The sequence below is a fragment of the Chrysemys picta genome, chromosome 3 (genome assembly GCF_011386835.1).
Source record: "Chrysemys picta bellii isolate R12L10 chromosome 3, ASM1138683v2, whole genome shotgun sequence".
NCBI classification, from domain to species: domain Eukaryota; kingdom Metazoa; phylum Chordata; order Testudines; family Emydidae; genus Chrysemys; species Chrysemys picta.
In genome coordinates, this window is record NC_088793.1 from 25152405 (window position 1) to 25169484 (window position 17080).

Here is a 17080-nt window from a genome sequence, read left to right on the forward strand (position 1 = left end):
TTGTGTCAAAAGCCTCACCAGAATCTAGATATATCACAACTATATCACAAGAGCTTGGGCTTCCAGCCTGAACCCGAATGTCTACACTGCAGTTTTGTAGCCCTGCAGCCCAAGCTCCACAAGCCCTGAGTCAGCTGACATGGGCCAGCTGTGGGTGTTTTATTGCAGTATAGACAATAACAACATACCCTTTGTTCCCCCTTTTAAAAGATAGGCACTGTGTTTGCCCTTCTCCTGTCCTCTAGGACCTCATCCATCCTCCATGAGTTCTTGAGGATAATCACTAACAATACTGAGATTGCTTCAGCTAGTTCCTTAAGTACCCTCGGGTGAATTTCATCATGCCCTTCTGACCTGAACATATATAACTTATCTAAATATTCTTTAACCTCTTATTTTCCTATTCCGGTTTGTATTCTTTCCCTTGTTGTTAATATTAATTATGTTAAGCATCCAGTCAATGAACCTTTTAAGTGAAAATTGAAGGAAAATAGGCTTTGAATATTTCAGCCTTCTTGAGGTCATCTGTTATGAGCTCTCCTTCCCCAGTAAGTAGTGGACCTACACTTTCCTTTGTCTTTTGCTTGCTGCCAGTGTGTTTATAGAATCTCTCCTTATTGTCTTTTATATCCTTTGAATCATAGAATATCAGGGTTGGAAGGGACCTCAAGAGGTCATCTAGTCCAACCCCCTGCTCAAAGCAGGACCAATTCCCAACTAAATCATCCCAGCCAGGGCTTTGTCAAGCCGGGCCTTAAAAACCTCCAAGGAAGGAGACTCCACCACCTCCCTAGGTAACGCATTCCAGTGCTTCACCGAGCGTAACTCACGTTATGCCTTAGCTTTTCTGATTTTGTCCCTATGTGCTTGTGCTATGTCCATGTTAGGCTGGCATGAGGCTTTCAAATAAACATGTAGATACTCCCGCATTGCAAATTTCAGATCTAAGCCTGTATTTCCTTCAAGTTTTGGGGTGTTTAGTTCCAGGGGCTTGGTACAAGCCTTTCTCTAGTATACTTATGTGTATCGAGTCATTGCTGTTCTCCGCCCACCAATGCAACCACTTACTTGGCCCCTTCCAAGTTGTATGAGCTGATCCAAAGCCTGCTGGAATCAATCGGAATCATGCCATTGACTTTGATGGAGTTTGGATCAGACTTTGAGAGAACAACTTATTGCTGCCTCTTTCCCCTCGCATGGTCTTTCCATACTGACCTAGAAGTCGAATGCAGAAGTGTGAAATTATAGTCCATGTGACCACACTCCTTTTCAACTTAAAGGAAGTGTCTGAGCACACTTTTAGATCCTCGAAAATGCCAGTAACCTTCAAGAGAAGTTTTTTTCTGTCCAAGCTTGTAACACAAGGCAGAGATTTTAATAGAAAACATAACTTTATCTGAAAATTCAGACCATGCCCTTTAAATGTAAAGGAAAGGATAAAAGCTTGCCAGAGCAAGTCAGTCGATAGGATAGTGTGTGTCAATATACGCCCAGCAATTACACCTCTACCCTGATATAACGCGATCCGATATAACACAAATTTGGATATAATGCGGTAAAGCAGTGCTCCGGGGGGGTGGAGCTGCGCACTCCGGCGGATCAAAGCAAGTTCGATATAACGTGGTTTCACCTATAACGCGGTAAGATTTTTTGGCTCCCAAGGACAGAGTTATATCAGGATAGAGATGTACTTGTAAATCTAATGCAAGTGGGAGAGGTGAATGTTTGCCTGAGACTAAATATGGCCACTTGTGGTACAAGAGACACACAAAGCACAGTGAAAAATGTACTTCCGTAGAGCTAACATCTTAGCCTTACTCGACTGCACAGAACAGTAAAGGGGAGTATTTCCCTGTCAGACTGTGACTGTGGTTGTGGTGGGGAGAGCAAGGGTTGCTTGCCTAATATTCCTGCTGCAATTAAATGAACAGAGGGGAGCAGGGAGTGGGAGGAATTCTAGATTCTCCCTCCTACAATCACCAAGTAGAGTAATGGGCTGGGCACCCATGGGTTAGCGAGTTGATCTGTAAAAGGGGCTGAAGCAACTTTGACTCCTCCCCTACAGCAAGTAGGGAGCAGGGGAGGAACTGTAAATCTCAGGTTGTTATCAGGTCTACTTCTGGGGCAGTGCAGCTACTCGCTGCCCCTTACTCGGAGTACATCATCAAGTTACAGTCGCGCCTCGAGTGTTTTCTGTTTGTGTGTGTGAGAAGTTTTTAGGGTTGTTTGGACTGTAAAAGACCATGAGTGATGTGCTAATGCACCCCCGGCTTCATGTATGCCACATGCCTAATGAGGATTTAATTAGTTCTAAGCTACCTTTGAAAGGTGGGTGCCATCTGTAGCCTTTGGTATCTCTGATTCTACAGCTGATCTTGGCAGCTTGTCAAATAGCCCATCTGCATATGTGGTTATAAAGATTATCCTGAAAACTAGTTAAACTTTTCCCAAGCTTTATATTGACTCCTTTATGTCTGTTTGGCTTGATATTCCTTCCAAGGAAGCGGTACTTCCAGTAATGATAAACTGCTACTATGACGTACAAGGAGTCACCATCCAAACTTCCACCCCTTTGAAGGGTTGTTGTGTGGAGATAACCAGATCTTTGCATGGGTTGCCTCCCTGCAGTGTTTCTAATAAAATCACTGTTAACATATTGGGTAACTTTTTTTCTTCCCGTATTTCATTTTTGCCTCTTCCTCATCTATCATTCATATATGAGGTTCTAAGATCTCATTGCGCAGTCTGTTACCTGATATCAGTGTTGTGCAGCTTGGCCCATGATGCATGAAATTGGACCAAGCTGTGTGCTCATGCCATGCAGCATGGCTAATCATTCTCAAATGCTATCATCAGTTATCTTGGAGGAGGAAAAAAAATCCTAGCTGCCTGTGGTTGATTTAATCTTTAAAATCAGGAGAGACTTTGCAGTGATTAAAGAGCCATTTCCTGACTACATATTGATACGAGCTGCTTCCAAGTCAAATATAAGAGAGCCTGACAGGCATTCAGACCTTCTGTGATTGGCAGGTCCCAGCACACTGGATGGTAATCTCTTTCCAGCTTTTATTTCAAGAAATTCTGGGGTGGTCTGCATTTAATACAGAACTATCTCATGTAATTGCCCTGGCATTTCTTATTGTAATCGACAAGATTGCACTTTTAATTTGCAGGATTCGTAAGGGCAGTTGGAAAGTTGTACCCAGAAATCAAGGGATTTATACTGTTTTCCAATAGTTTCCAGAAACTGGTTGCTCTGGGGGCAATTTTATGGTCTAAGAAATGCCAGATAAGAATCCGTATTGAATATTTCTACATTACTGCAGTTTCTTTTGGTGCATGTAAATATGACAAAGCATTCTAAGCTAGAGCATTAGTGAGGATGCTGTGATACAGTATTGTATATATTGCCCTTTGACACATTAAAAGACACCCTAATGATCTGGGTATGAGGATTACTATATTTAATCACGTATAAAATGGCTTCCACATTTAGGGTCCAATCCTGCAAGCTCATCCTCAGGGAGAGACCTTCTGCAGCTGTGTGGTACCCCATAGCTTCGAGGGCCTGTGTGGGGTTAGGGGCAGAGGCTGGGGCCTGTACAGAAGATCTTTCAGGATCAGAGTCTAGCACAATGAGAGGTCCTGATCCATGGCTGGGGCTACCACAATACAAATAAATAATATAATGATAAGTAATAATGTCTCTCACCTTTTGGATTATTTGGCAGTCTCTGTGCTCACACTGGCCCTTGCCATCTTCCTTGGGGCAGAATATTACAAAGATCTGCCTTTGAAACTGGGTACTGAAGCTGTTGTCCTGGTTCCGTTCTTTCTATCCAAGGTACCCCGACAGAGATTATTATTGAAATGCTGCCATAAATGAGCCTGGTGCTTCACAACCAAACGAAGTCACGGCATTGAAAAGCTCACAATCTAGATAATGCCGTGGGGCTGGAGTTTTAGGTCCAGATTTAACAATACACTTAAGCACATGCTTAAGTCCATCCTTATTCTGCAAAACACTTAAGTACAGATGCTTGTACCCCATTGACTTCAGTGGAACTTAACCATGTGTTTAAGTACTTTGCTGAATAAGAATGGCCCTAAGCATATGCTTAAAATAAAAAATAAATTTAAGTGCTTTGCTTAATCAAGGCCCATATGAGTGAGGTCTTTGGTTTAAGGTCTTATGGAGTCTTGTGCTCTTTTTAGGAAACGCTTTCCCCTTATTTCTGTCCCAATATCCCATTTCTTTTCCATATAGATCTCAAGCTGATACCAACAAGTTATGAAAGATGAAAAGGTCCCCAGCCCTGGTCAAGGGCAATAACTAGTGATTTTATTATTCTTTTCTGTCTTCTATAGCTCTGATACCAGAGGCTGGATGGAATGGTGTCCTCTGGACCTTTCTTATGTGAGTTATTTAGATCTTATTTTATTGCTAACAGTTCATCAAATTGAATAAAAAAATGCTTCTCCAATCTCAAACACAAATTGCTATTTTAAAAAAAAGTTTATAGCTATAATCCCAGAAAAACAAAAGTTTGCCACTTAGAAGTATGAGCATACAATGAAAATAAACCAAAATGAAGGGAAAAAAGAGTTTAGAGATTAAAAAAAAAGGGCTGTAGGGATTTATTGTGCTGAAGTTCTTTGCTAAGCGAAATTCCACTTTCTGTAAATGATTATTTAATTGTTGATATGAATTTAGCCTGGTGATAAAAATTTTTCCTGGCTCTAACAGACATTCCTTACTGGAAAGAAATAAATCAGGTGAGTTTGAATTGTGCTGAATCGTGTCACTGATTCACTCTCAGTTGAATAACTGTTCCATGTCACTATACTTGGTACAATTCTGTGAACAAAAACGTAGTTTGAACGAGATTAAGGATGATTAAGTGTGACATCTCCCAGTGCAAACTCTAAAAAGCAAAGAAATTCCAAGTTTTGGGACACCTCTTAACAGTACGATACCACAGAGCACATTTCCACTGAGAATGACAGACTTGCCCTCATCTCCGCGAACTTCCTTCTGCCTCCAACAGGTAATGAAATACACAGCACACTAATCTGTATAATGGTATAACCTTAATCTCAATTTCAGCAGTATAAACAAATAATCAGGTTTGACATATGAGCACGAGTTAAGTCTGAGCTGTGTTGTGTTTGTGGGGGAAGTATGAGGTTGTAATTAAGGGGCCAAATCCTGAAGTCCATGTACAGGCTAAACTTCCACCAAATCCAGTGGGAATTTTGCCTCACTGAGGACCACAGGATTAGGACCAATAATATTTGTACTTGTCTATTGCTCTTGTGAGTTCCTTTAAATCCCGAAGAAGTAAACTGAAATTAATTACACTTAACATCCGCATGATTGAGCCCATGGTTCTTTCCGTCAGAAGATGTCCAGGCATTTTACTTAACACTTCGGTGAGATAGGCAATATTATCAATTTTCATGTGGGGAAACTGAGCCACAGAAAGGTTAGAATACTTTGCCCACCTCACAAAGTCACTGGCAGAGCTTAGTAGAGCTCAGGAGTGAAACCCTAGCCTACTTGAAATCAACAGCAAAGCTCCCATTGACTTCGCCAGGGCCAGGATTTCACCCTAGGTCTCTTTTCTCCCAGTCTTCTGCCCTAACTACTAAAATAAGTTTCTTCTCATTTGGTACAGAGAACATTGATGTCTAAGGGCTGGTGTACAGTGGCGGGGGGGGGGGTTTCGAGCTAAGATACGCAACTTCAGCTACGAGAATAGCGTAGCTGAAGTCGACGTATCTTAGATCGACTTACCTCCCCTCCTCACAGCGCGGGATCGATGGCCGCGGCTCCCCCGTCGACTCCGCTTCCGCCTCTTGCCCTGGTGGAGTTCCGGAGTTGACGGGGAGCGCGTTCGGGGATCGATTTATTGTGTCTAGACGAGACGCGGTAAATCGATCCCCGATAGACCGATTGCTACCCACCGATCCGGCGGGTAGTGAAGACGTACCCTAAGGCATGAAGATGCTGTATTAGCGCTTTTTCAGAGGAGAGTTCAGTTTTGTGGCTTGTTACTACCATTATTTATTTTGAATAAAGTCCAGTGTTATAAAGCATGTGGACAGTCAGGCTGTGGATAACATGTTTAGTATGGTTCTGACTCAGACCTGCTAGTTTGGCAAAGCCTATGAGGTGTATATGCCAGAAAGTTAACTCCCTTGGAGTAGTGCTTCTTATCAGATGCTTTCTTAATTCTGCATGATATTCTACTAATGCAGATCGAGATATGTCTTCTTGAATCTGGGCTTTGTGTTTCCAGAATGTTTTGTGTATAGGAATGTGAGAACTGCAGGTATAACATTATAGAAAATTCTTACATGGCTAGTGCCACCTATTGGTGGGGGGAAATGAATTGAAAATTCATGCTTATTTGCATTTATCAAAATTATGGGAGGTTAGGGAAAGAATGAAGCGTTACTGTTGGTTTGAATTGTTTTAAATTAGACTGTGTAAAGAGATGTAATGGTACATTTGGGCTTCTTCATTTAGAACAGATTGAAATGAATTTTTAGATGTAATCACTATGACTTTCAATACAATTGATTCTCTTGTTCGGTTTAAATTGAAATCTCTTGCAAGATATATAGGGATGATCTGAAAATGTTTAAATATTTAGCGGCATAAACAAGCCTATTTGTATGTGCATGTGTCTTAATCTGGTAAAGGGCAACTATTCATTTAAGGCTCAGTCTAGTTTTCATTGAATGGAAGTTGGATGCAGTCTCTAATCCCCAAGAACGTGTACCAGAACCATGTGTCACCCAATGAAATTAATAGGTAGCAGGTTTAAAACAAACAAACTTCTTCACCCAACACACAGTCAACCTGTGGAACTCGTTGCCAGGTGATATTGTGAAGGCCAAAACTATACGGGGGTCAAAAAAGAATTCAATAAGTTTATGGAGGATATCAATGGCTATTTGCCAAGATGATTAGGGATGCAACCCCATGATCTGGGTGACCCTAGCCTCTAACTGCCAGAATCTAGGAGTGGATTATAGTGGATGGCTCACTCGATGATTGCCTGTTCTATTCATTTCCTCTGAAGCACCTGGCATTGGCCACTAGAATACTGGGTTAGAGGGATTATTAGTCTGACTCAGTATGGCCATTCTTATGTGTATCTGGGGTGATACCAAACCTAATGGAAATAGAAATATCAATTTTTTTTCTCAACTTAAATTCCAATGAATGGCGGTGGTGCTGGTCTTTTACATTTTTTTTTAATCTTTAAACATTTCCCTTCACTCTTGGAAATCAAATGCAACAGCATTGTTCTATGGTAGATTCATAGATTCCAAGTCCAGAAGGGACCACTGTGATCCTCTAATCCAGTGATGGGCAACCTGCGGCCCGCGGGTCACATGTGGCCCATCAGGGTAATCTGTTTGCGGGCCGTGAGACATTTTGCTGATGTTGACCGTCCACAGGCATGGCCCCCCACAGCTCCCATTGGCTGGGAATGGCGAACCGTGGCCACTGGGATCTGCGGGGGGCCATGCCTGTGGATGGTCAATGTCAGCAAAATGTCTCGCAGCCCGCAATCAGATTACCCTGATGGGCCACATGCGGCCCGCAGGCACCAGGTTGCCCACCCCTGCTCTAGTCTGTATAACACAGGCCATAGAATTTCCCCCAAATCATTCCTAGAGCAGATCTTTTAGAAAAACATCTGATCTTGATTTAAAAATTGCCAGTGATGGAGAATCCATCACAACCCTGGGTAATTTGTTCCAATGATTAATTATCCCCACTGTCAAAAACGTACACCTTATTTCCAGTCTGAATTTGTCTAGCTTCCACTCCAGGCGTTGGGTCATGTTAGACCTTTCTCTGCTAGATCGAAGAACCCACTATTAAATATTTGTTCCCCATATAGACACTTATAAACTGCAATCAAGTTACCCCATAACCTTCTCTTTTTTAAGCTAAATAGATAGAATTCTTTCAGTCTATCACTATAAGGCACAGTGTCACATTGGAAACTCATGTTCAACTGATCATCTATGATAACCACCAAAAGATTTTCAGAGTCACTGCTTCCCAGAATAGAGTTCCCCAGCATGTATATGACCTACAGTCTTTGTTACTAGATGTATACATTTTCACCGAGCTATATTAAAATGCATATCATTTGCTTGCACCCAGTTTACTACGTGATTTGGATTATGAGATTGTGTATAAGCAGGTTACACTTACAAGCTAGTCTCACTACCCAGACTGAAATGGGAGCTGTGATGAAGGGGAGAAACAGCGTGCCAGCACGGCAGTGGTTAAAGGGATGCCTATGGGCACAGTTAGCCCTGCCCTGTTACAACTGCAGCCAATGCCTGGCCTGGAGAGGGGAGAAAAGGAGAGATCCTGGCTCAGTTGAGAGCTGACTGGCAAAGAGGCAGGAGCTAGCTGCCTCCCTACCTCAGAGGAAAGGTCACTAGCCTGCCAACTGAAGCAGCCACTGGGGACGAAGTGCTTTCTCCCCAGCCAAGGGGGAATGCAGAGGAGACCTAGGAGACTCCGGCAACTGAGGTAACTGGGTGACTGAAGCCCAGAGACATTGTGGGGTTTGGTCTCACTAAACCTATGGCTGCCCTGCCCGAAGGAGCCTGGGACCACAGCAGGGCACCACCCAAGATCCACAAGGGGGCACTATGGGAGCCAAGCCACTTCAATGAATTGGACTATATTTAGGGGACAATGGTAGGAAGTAGCCAGTGGATTTAGACTACCTGCTGTTCAGGGGTTCAGACCATCTCCTGTTCAGGGGTTGATGCACACAGGGCCCTGGGCTGGAACCTGGTGGAGAGGGAGGGTCCGGGTTCCCCTACCCCACTGCCTAAAAGACTGAGGCACCTCAACCGGGGAAACTGGGGGCTGGAGGTCAGGTGCGCCAACCACTAGGCCTCCCAGCCCTCCAAGCAACCTGTTACAGGAGCAAAATGTGAACAAACAGTGCATATAATATATATGTTCCCATTTCTAAAGATAATGGAGCAATTCTTATTATGGAAAGGTTTATGTAAAATAGGATTCTATGTTACATAAATCTATATAGGACTGAACCTCAACTCTACCCAGAAGCTGAATGACTTGGTTATTGGATTACTCCCCCATTACCTGGGGTTCATCTCAACTAGCTACATCAAGATGACAATGTCTTGTCTCCAGTGGGATTTTACATTGAGATAGCTAGCTTGATTTTAAATTACACATTTTCTGCATTGAAGAAATAGCCTTTGAGATAAATAAATAAAAACAAGTATTACTCACTTTTTAAAAAAAATCCTGCAAAGTGATCCATCAGGTCTTGATCCATCAATACTCTTGAGCACATACTTCAACTTTAAAGCCAATATTTAAATACATTGTGGGAAAACAAATGTCAGTGGAGAATTTTTGATCAGTTCTTCTCAGGTGCCATCACAAGGATTGGATGGGCACAGAGGAGAATTAAGCTTTCTCCCCGAGAGGTTGTCCCTTTGGGACTGCCCATGCTTGCATCTATTCTATACATCAGTTGTTCTCCATCTTTATTATCCTGAATACCAGTTTGCAAGTGAGATAAAGTCACAAACACCTCCCATCCCAGCTTCTCAATCCTGCACTATTTGTTAGCGAATCATTTGAGGGTACATCTACACAGCAGCTGGGAGGTGTAATTTCCAGTTTGAGTAAATAGAATCATAGAATAGAATATCAGGGTTGGAAGGGACCTCAGGAGGTCATCTAGTCCAACCCCCTGCTCAAAGCAGGACCAATTCCCAACTAAATCATCCCAGCCAGGGCTTTGTCAAGCCTGACCTTAAAAACCTCTAAGGAAGGAGATTCAACCACCTCCCTAGGTAACCCATTCCAGTGCTTCACCACCCTCCTAGTGAAAAAGTTTTTCCTAATATCCAACCTAAATCACCCCCGCTGCAACTTGAGACCATTACTCCTTGTTCTGTCATCTGGTACCACTGAGAACAGTCTAGATCCATCCTCTTTGGAACCCCCTTTCAGGTAGTTGAAAGCAGCTATCAGTGGGTACATATTTGGGCAGCTAGCTCAAGCCACCACCTCTTCAGCCATGTCCACCCTGCTATTTTTAGAATGCTAGCTTAAGCAAAACTAGCTTGTGTACATCTGCTCAAACTGGGAATTACACCTCCCAGCTGCTGTGTAGACATTCCCTGTGAAACACTGCTGTACATAAAGGGTGCACATTAGGCTCTAGGCCTGTCCATCTAGCACAACCACAAAATTTACCTCAAGAAGATGGTCTAGATAGTCATTCGAACCATGGACCTCCAAAGAAATCTTGTGTGAAGGATATTCAGACCCAGATAACTCATGGCTATCAGCAAGCAATTCCAATTGTCTGCATCGCTGAAAACCCCCAGAAGCTCCTGATATTTCCCTGCTTTGCATTTCCTAACTCAGAGGAATATATATAAGGTCAGAACAAAAGCAGAAGTTCAGAGACTTTTCAGTTTGTTGAAATGAGCCACCACTTATCTGAAGTGAAATGTAATTTTTCTTTCTCGCTGGCAGTGACCGATGATGGTTTAAAACACTAAATCTGTCTCATTGCAGGTTATTCAGGATGCAAGCTCAGCGCTCATTGACTTGATTTTATTTGGACTGTATTGTACCTGCAGTAAGAATGCTTTAGTGGAACATTTATCCCTTTGCTGCCACTGTAGGAGCAGTCAACCCAGATAGAGCCTTTGAATGAAGATTGATTCTAAGCATGGGATTTCTTCCAGAATCAATTTATCTATGAGAATGCCAAGAAATTCAATACAAATGAAAGAGCAAATTATGTTTTTTCAGTTTCTAAACAAACATTTAATATACCATTAATTTTGTGCTTGTGTTTTTGTTATTTTTTTTCCAGGACAGATTTCTCTCATGTGGGTCCTCCTCCTCTCTTCTTAACTGCATTTAATGTGCCTGAAGGGAAAACATCCTGAACATTGCACTAAGATTAAAAATACTCTGTAAGCAATAACAGTTATATTTAGTGCTGGTGAAAGGTGCTGGATTCACAGCTCTGCCAGGTGAAATCATCTATTCAACCATGTAATTGCTACTGGACAAGCTTCCCTGCACTGCACCATGCAATAAGTCCAAACTGGAGGAAACACCCGTGAGGGTTGAGATGGAAGTTTAGTCTTTATGACTATTCATACTTAGCCTCTCTGCTGAGACAGTTAATTAAAGCCAAATGTGGTGGTAGTTTGTGCTGTGGAATGAGTCCACTAGGATCTAGATGAAGACCATAAAATTGTGTCATGAACAGACAGGGAAAAGCTTCAAGTAATAACTTTTGGGGTGAAATCCTGATCACTTTGAAGTCAATAGGATTGTTGCCATTGACTTCAATGGGACTGAATTTCACCCTGGGTCTCTGCTGACCAGGGTTCAGAGTTTAGCTAATCGACATAAACCACCTAATCACCCCAAATTTGTCTTTGGCTTTAACAGACACTATTTGTCTATAAAAGGCACTAAGTTCTTTCCTGTCTTTTTTACCCGCAGTGAAAGCTGTTTTTTGCTCAAGCTGTTGTTGGTGTTTTGGCTGACATGCAGCACACAGGGAGAGGGTAGCAGGGTGGGGTGGAGCAGAGTCTAACCAAGACTATGTTACAGAGGTTAAGAAAACAGCTTCCACAATGCACCCAGCCTCCACCCTCCCTTCATTCTGTGTACACATGTTTTGGGGGGGATCATGGTTTTTTCAGACTTCTCAGCTGAGATTTTGCACATGCCCCCAGGCAGACATGCAAAGGTACTTTGTAGCTTTTTTTTTTTTTAAATAGAAACACCACACTTCCAAGTTCTTTCACATATAAATTAACAATATGTGAAACAAGAGGCTCCATGAAGTTTGAATTACCCTATCACTCATGAGGAGCTACAATATTAGTGTTACTGCTCTCGATTTCATTTAAAAAAGTGAGGAAAACAATTCAAATGTCTGCAGACCCAGCCTAATAAAAATGATAGATTAGATGTCAAAGTTTCCCCCAGCCCCTTTCTCTGATCCTCCCTCCACCCTCACACTTCTGTTGTTTAAAAAGAAGTCATGCAATAATTTGCTTGCTGTTGTCAGCTTTTGGAAATGGCCAGCTGATTCTGGTAGCTCAGGGATTAGAGTATTTTGCTTGCACTCAGTGGGTGATGGAGTTTAAAAACCTGCATTGCCTCAATAATTTAGCACTTTACCTTTCAATTTTTTTTGCCCATTTTGTTCTGCTGAAGTTTGTTCCGGTTTTACCTTTGTGCTTTTCCACCAGTGTGAACAGCACAATTGACAAAGGCAGAACTTGCAGAACATTAACGACGTCAAGTGAAGACAGTTTTAGAATGATATTCGAGCTTATACGGGGAATTCAAAATGGAGACCCAGCAGAGTAGTCTTCACAATGGGAGGTCAGACTAAATTAAAATTGGGCACCTACTACTAGTTCTTTGCTAAGGATTCTATAGGGCTTCTCAAAATATGCCAACAGTTACAGATATGTTAAATGGAAGTGAGTTAAATATCTTACAAGAAAATACCAGGGTAGGAGCAGGTGTAACGCACACACCACCTGGGTGTGGTGTTCTGTCCCATCTAGTGGCACTTAGAGAGAGAGAGAGAAAATGAGTCTGCTCTACGGCCTTAGCTAACAGCCAGTTTGCTTTCAGCTCATGCAGTAGAGGCTCATGCACTAAGCTTCAGAAATCCCTGGTTCGATCCCACCAACCGACAACTGGGGTCTGTCAGTGTTACTGAGCTAAAAGCCAACTGACTGTTAGCTAAGGCTGTAGAGCAAACTCATTAATCTCTCTCTCTAAGTGGTCTCGGTGCCACTAGATGAGACACAACACCACACCCAGGAGGTGTGTGGGTTACACAGGCAGTGTTAAACATACAGTATATTAAAACTGATGAGCCAAATCCTGGTCCCAGGAAGACCAATGGAAATGTAAATCTTCTGCCAGGTGGAGCCAGCAGCAACCAGGGCCAGGTTCAATATCTAGGGGTTCCTTTTCAACAATACAACACAAAACCGGCTCCACCCTCCACGAGTAACCTGGGAAAATTACACACCAGCCCTGGGCACTTGGAGAGGCAATACTTCCTCACTCGCAAGCACAGAGTCTGAGTTTAGAAAATAAACTTTTAATGAAAGGAGGGAAGTCACCTGACATTAATTAGGGAAAGTGCCACAAGCAGGATTCATCATCATAAAACTGTGAGCAGGACACCCACCCCAGAGTGCATGGGGGAAGTGCCTTCTGCCTCACGTTCTTGAGTTCGGCAACCAAAAGTTCCTTTTCTGTGTCTCTTGATGCTCCCTCACCATACCCACTCTCAGTGGTTGGCCTTGGTCAGTGAGGACCTAGGGTTCAGAGGTGCATCTGTGTGAGTTCACCTCCCACCCGGGGAGGAAGGCATCTTGCTTGCTTCGTCATCTGAGCACTTGCTGTGGCTGGCCACCCCACCAGCCATGATTCCTCTCTGCTTGCCACCTCACCAGCTGCCGTTCCACTCACTGGTCACCTTCTGCCACCTGCCTCTCTGCTGTGACCTCTGCAGATCAGTCTCTTGACGTTTTACCCAGCTCTCAGTGATTGTCTCTTAGGCTGGGTAGAAACACTGCCCCACCACAAGTGATTGTCAGCTCTTTTGAACACTTAAAATAACAAAAGGCTCCCAATGGAGCCCATTTAGCTCTGTCTTTGAATAGTGGGGAGGAACAGGTTAAAACAGACAGGGGATCCTTATGGAGAGTCTACTCCTTCTGGCTGGGATACCTATCCCCAAATTCTTACTTTCACAGGGGTCTGGCATTCGAGCCCCTGGCTTAACGAGGTGCTTTCAGCTTAATAGGCAGCGCAGGTTTAAAACAAACAAACGGAAGTGTTTTTTCACACAACCTACAGTCAACCGGTAGAACACCTTGCCAGAGGATGTTGTGAAGGCCAAGACTATAACAGGGTTCCAAAAAGAACTAGATAAGTTCATGGAGGATAGGTCCATCAATAGCTATTAGCCAGAATGGGCAGGGATGGTGTCCCTAGCTTCTGTTTGCCAGAAGCTGGGAATAGGCGACAGGGGATGGATCACTTGATGATTACCTGTTCTGTTCATTCCCTTTGGGGCACCTGGCATTGGCCACTGTCAGAAGACAGGATACTGGGCTAGATGGACCTTTGGTCTGCCCCAGTATGGCCGTTCTTATGTTCTTATAAGGGTGACCCCCTCATTTGGGATAGGTTAAGCACTGTTCTGCTCCCCTTTATTCATACAATAAAGACAACATTGATAAAATTTCACTACCCCTGCATTCAGTATTAAAGTGATTTGTAACCCAACACCATCCAAAATTGATCACTTTGAGCAACACCACTCTATCTTTTGGATAGCTAGGCAGAGAAGGTGTGTTCAGTAAATACAGTTTGCTCCTGAAGTCTCTCCCCATCCCAGCCATCAGGGGAGAATTCATTCAGACACTGCTTACAGAAGTTTTTCCATTGAATTCAGTGGAACCAGGATGTGATCTGTAGATCTCAAAGCACTTTACCAAAGTGAGTAAGTATTATCCTTAGTTTGCACTAGAGGGAAGCCAAGGCTCAGAGACATGGAATGACTTCACCGGGTCACACAATATGTCAATGGCAGAGCTGGGAATAGAACTCAAGTCATCTTCATTTCAGGCATCCGTGTCAGAACATGCTTAACTGCTTCTTGTCTTTCATCTTGGTTTGTAAATATATAGAACCTTGGTTGAGCTGCAGATTACCTGTGTAGATCTTGCTCTTCTACCTCATGTGAATGGCCATGATCCAGAATCTGTTGTGTGCCTCATATTTTTAGCTTAAAAATCCCATTGGCCTTAAAGGTGAAAGGATGCCTTTTCCTAATTGCCAATATCTTGGACAAATTGTGACTAACTGCCATGTTACACCATAAGTTTGTCTTTCATTGATATGTGGATCTGCTTTAAAAATGAGCTTCAGTCTCCTTAAGAATGTTCTGGCACTGTTATTTAATAAGGCAAAAAAAATAAAATGAGATCAAACAGAGTTAGGGTTGCCACCCAGACAGTTTTTCAAGCCGCCAAGTCATTTTTGTGCAGCTTGTCCTGTTGTTTTTATTTTAAATGTAAATTAAATGTCAGCTGTCCAGCCTTCCTGATTTTTGTCTGTTTCTTAGCCAAATGGCACTGCATGTGCTGACTCCTGATAGACGGACTGTTCTAGAAGCCATGCTGGATTGAAAGTGCCAGAACAAGTCTCTGTGTTAGCAGTGCAGGAGCAGACTAACAAAAAGAAAACCATGCACTTGGCTGATGTTTCTTCCACCTCTAGTTCCCAAAAAAGGCAGCATATGGAAGAGATGAATGAAGGAGGCATAGAAAGATGGTATATAGATAATAAAGAATGGGGAAAAGGGTGAAAAAAGAGAAGAAAGGGTAAGGATGTGGAAGACACAGGCACATGGGTGAGTAAGGAATACAGAAAAATGGCAACCTTTTCTTTCAACTCTTGCCAACCTCCTGGTTTTACATTTGGCAAACCAGGACAACCATAAATGGAAAAGTCTGTAGCTACAAACTTGTGTTTTTCTTTAATATGTCTGTGAAAAAACCTGCTTTCATTGTTCATTTTCCATAACAAATGCTATACTTTCGATCTAGGTGCTCTCTGTGTATGAAGCACTTTGGTCCGCAGTCGTGGGGGCTTATATATGTTTGTTTGTCTGGGCTGTGTAAAGGATATGTATTTTCATAACTGATTGTTATAATCACAGTATGAGGCAGGAATGCCTTAAAAGACAGGAGTAATAGAGCAGGGGTCAGTCCTGGAAGGTTAACAAATAGAAATTAGCTTTTGGGAAGCATTTGAAGGTGAATAGCAGACAGTAAAATTGTTTCTGCACTGTGACAGCATCATCCAAAATACATTATGGAGTACTTGGTTATTTTGTGCTGGAATACATACTGAGCAGCAAATACAACTTCTTGTTTCTTGTGACAAGCTTTCATGAATAGTTATTTCATTATTCCTACATTTCTTTCAAATGTATCATCCTGCTTACACCTCACATACTAGTTTCATGAGGGTCACAGGATCGCAGAAATCAAATTACCTTATTTCATTGAACTTCAGCCCAGCCCAGGGAGTCTGAAATAGCAGTCAGAATGGAAAAGCCACCACTTCAGATTAGATGATGTAAAGGTTAGAAAGTTTCTTAAAGCAAAATAAAGTAGATTATTTTTACTGATGGTGCAGTAGTTTATTTCAGAAATTTAGGACAATAGCCCCCAAAATCTAGCTGGATAGAAATCCTGGCTCTATAGCTAAACTCCCATTGACTTCAGTGGAGCCAGGATTTTGCCCTAGGTTTTTATACCATGTGTCAAGCTGTCTGGAGTGGCTCACCAACATGGAAGCCAACCTCAGGGCAGACTGTTACAAACCAGGGCACAACCCCAAACTGGTAATATGTTCTATAATTAGATTTCACCAACCAAGTATCAAGTGTGAATTCCTCAAGTACTATAACAGCCTCAACATGGAGTCACAAACAGTCCCCTTGGGTACTGTGGTCTATCTTGCCTACCAGGCAAGCTTGCCTTTGTGATAGATGGTCCCTTACACCACAAATCACAACAATATCAGGGTACTCCCAGTCCGAAAAGACCAGTCACTTGCCCCAGATCAGTTGTACCTTAGATTTGTCACCAAAGACAACACTTATAGCCAATCCTGTAATAAACTAAAGATTTATTAACTAGGAAAAAGAAATGAGAGTTGTTTACAAGGTTAAAGCAGGTAAACATACACACACACGAGTTATAGTCTTAGGTTCCAAAAAGTAAGAAAAGCAGCTGTAATGTGCAAGCTCCATATGTCCTTTAGGGCTAATGCAGGCTAAGCACCTTGCTGATTCCTTGCTTATGCTTAGAAATATTGCCCTCTCCAAATTCCAAGCAGAATTCTGACACAGTTCCTTCTGGTTAGGGATTTTTATTCCTTTCCGCCAATGTTCAAATTGTGATG

General features: G+C 42.6%; 1 long non-coding RNA gene across 2 annotated transcripts in view; it reads left to right on the forward strand.

Moving 5' to 3' along the window:
* The window catches only part of LOC122173589 (uncharacterized), a 234488-nt gene that overhangs the window by 175016 nt on the left and 42392 nt on the right, over window positions 1–17080 (forward strand). For both annotated transcript variants that reach the window (XR_010599392.1, XR_010599393.1), the window contains exon 3: window positions 4369–4417. This is a non-coding gene — a long non-coding RNA (uncharacterized LOC122173589). The remainder of the gene's footprint in view (window positions 1–4368; window positions 4418–17080) is intronic.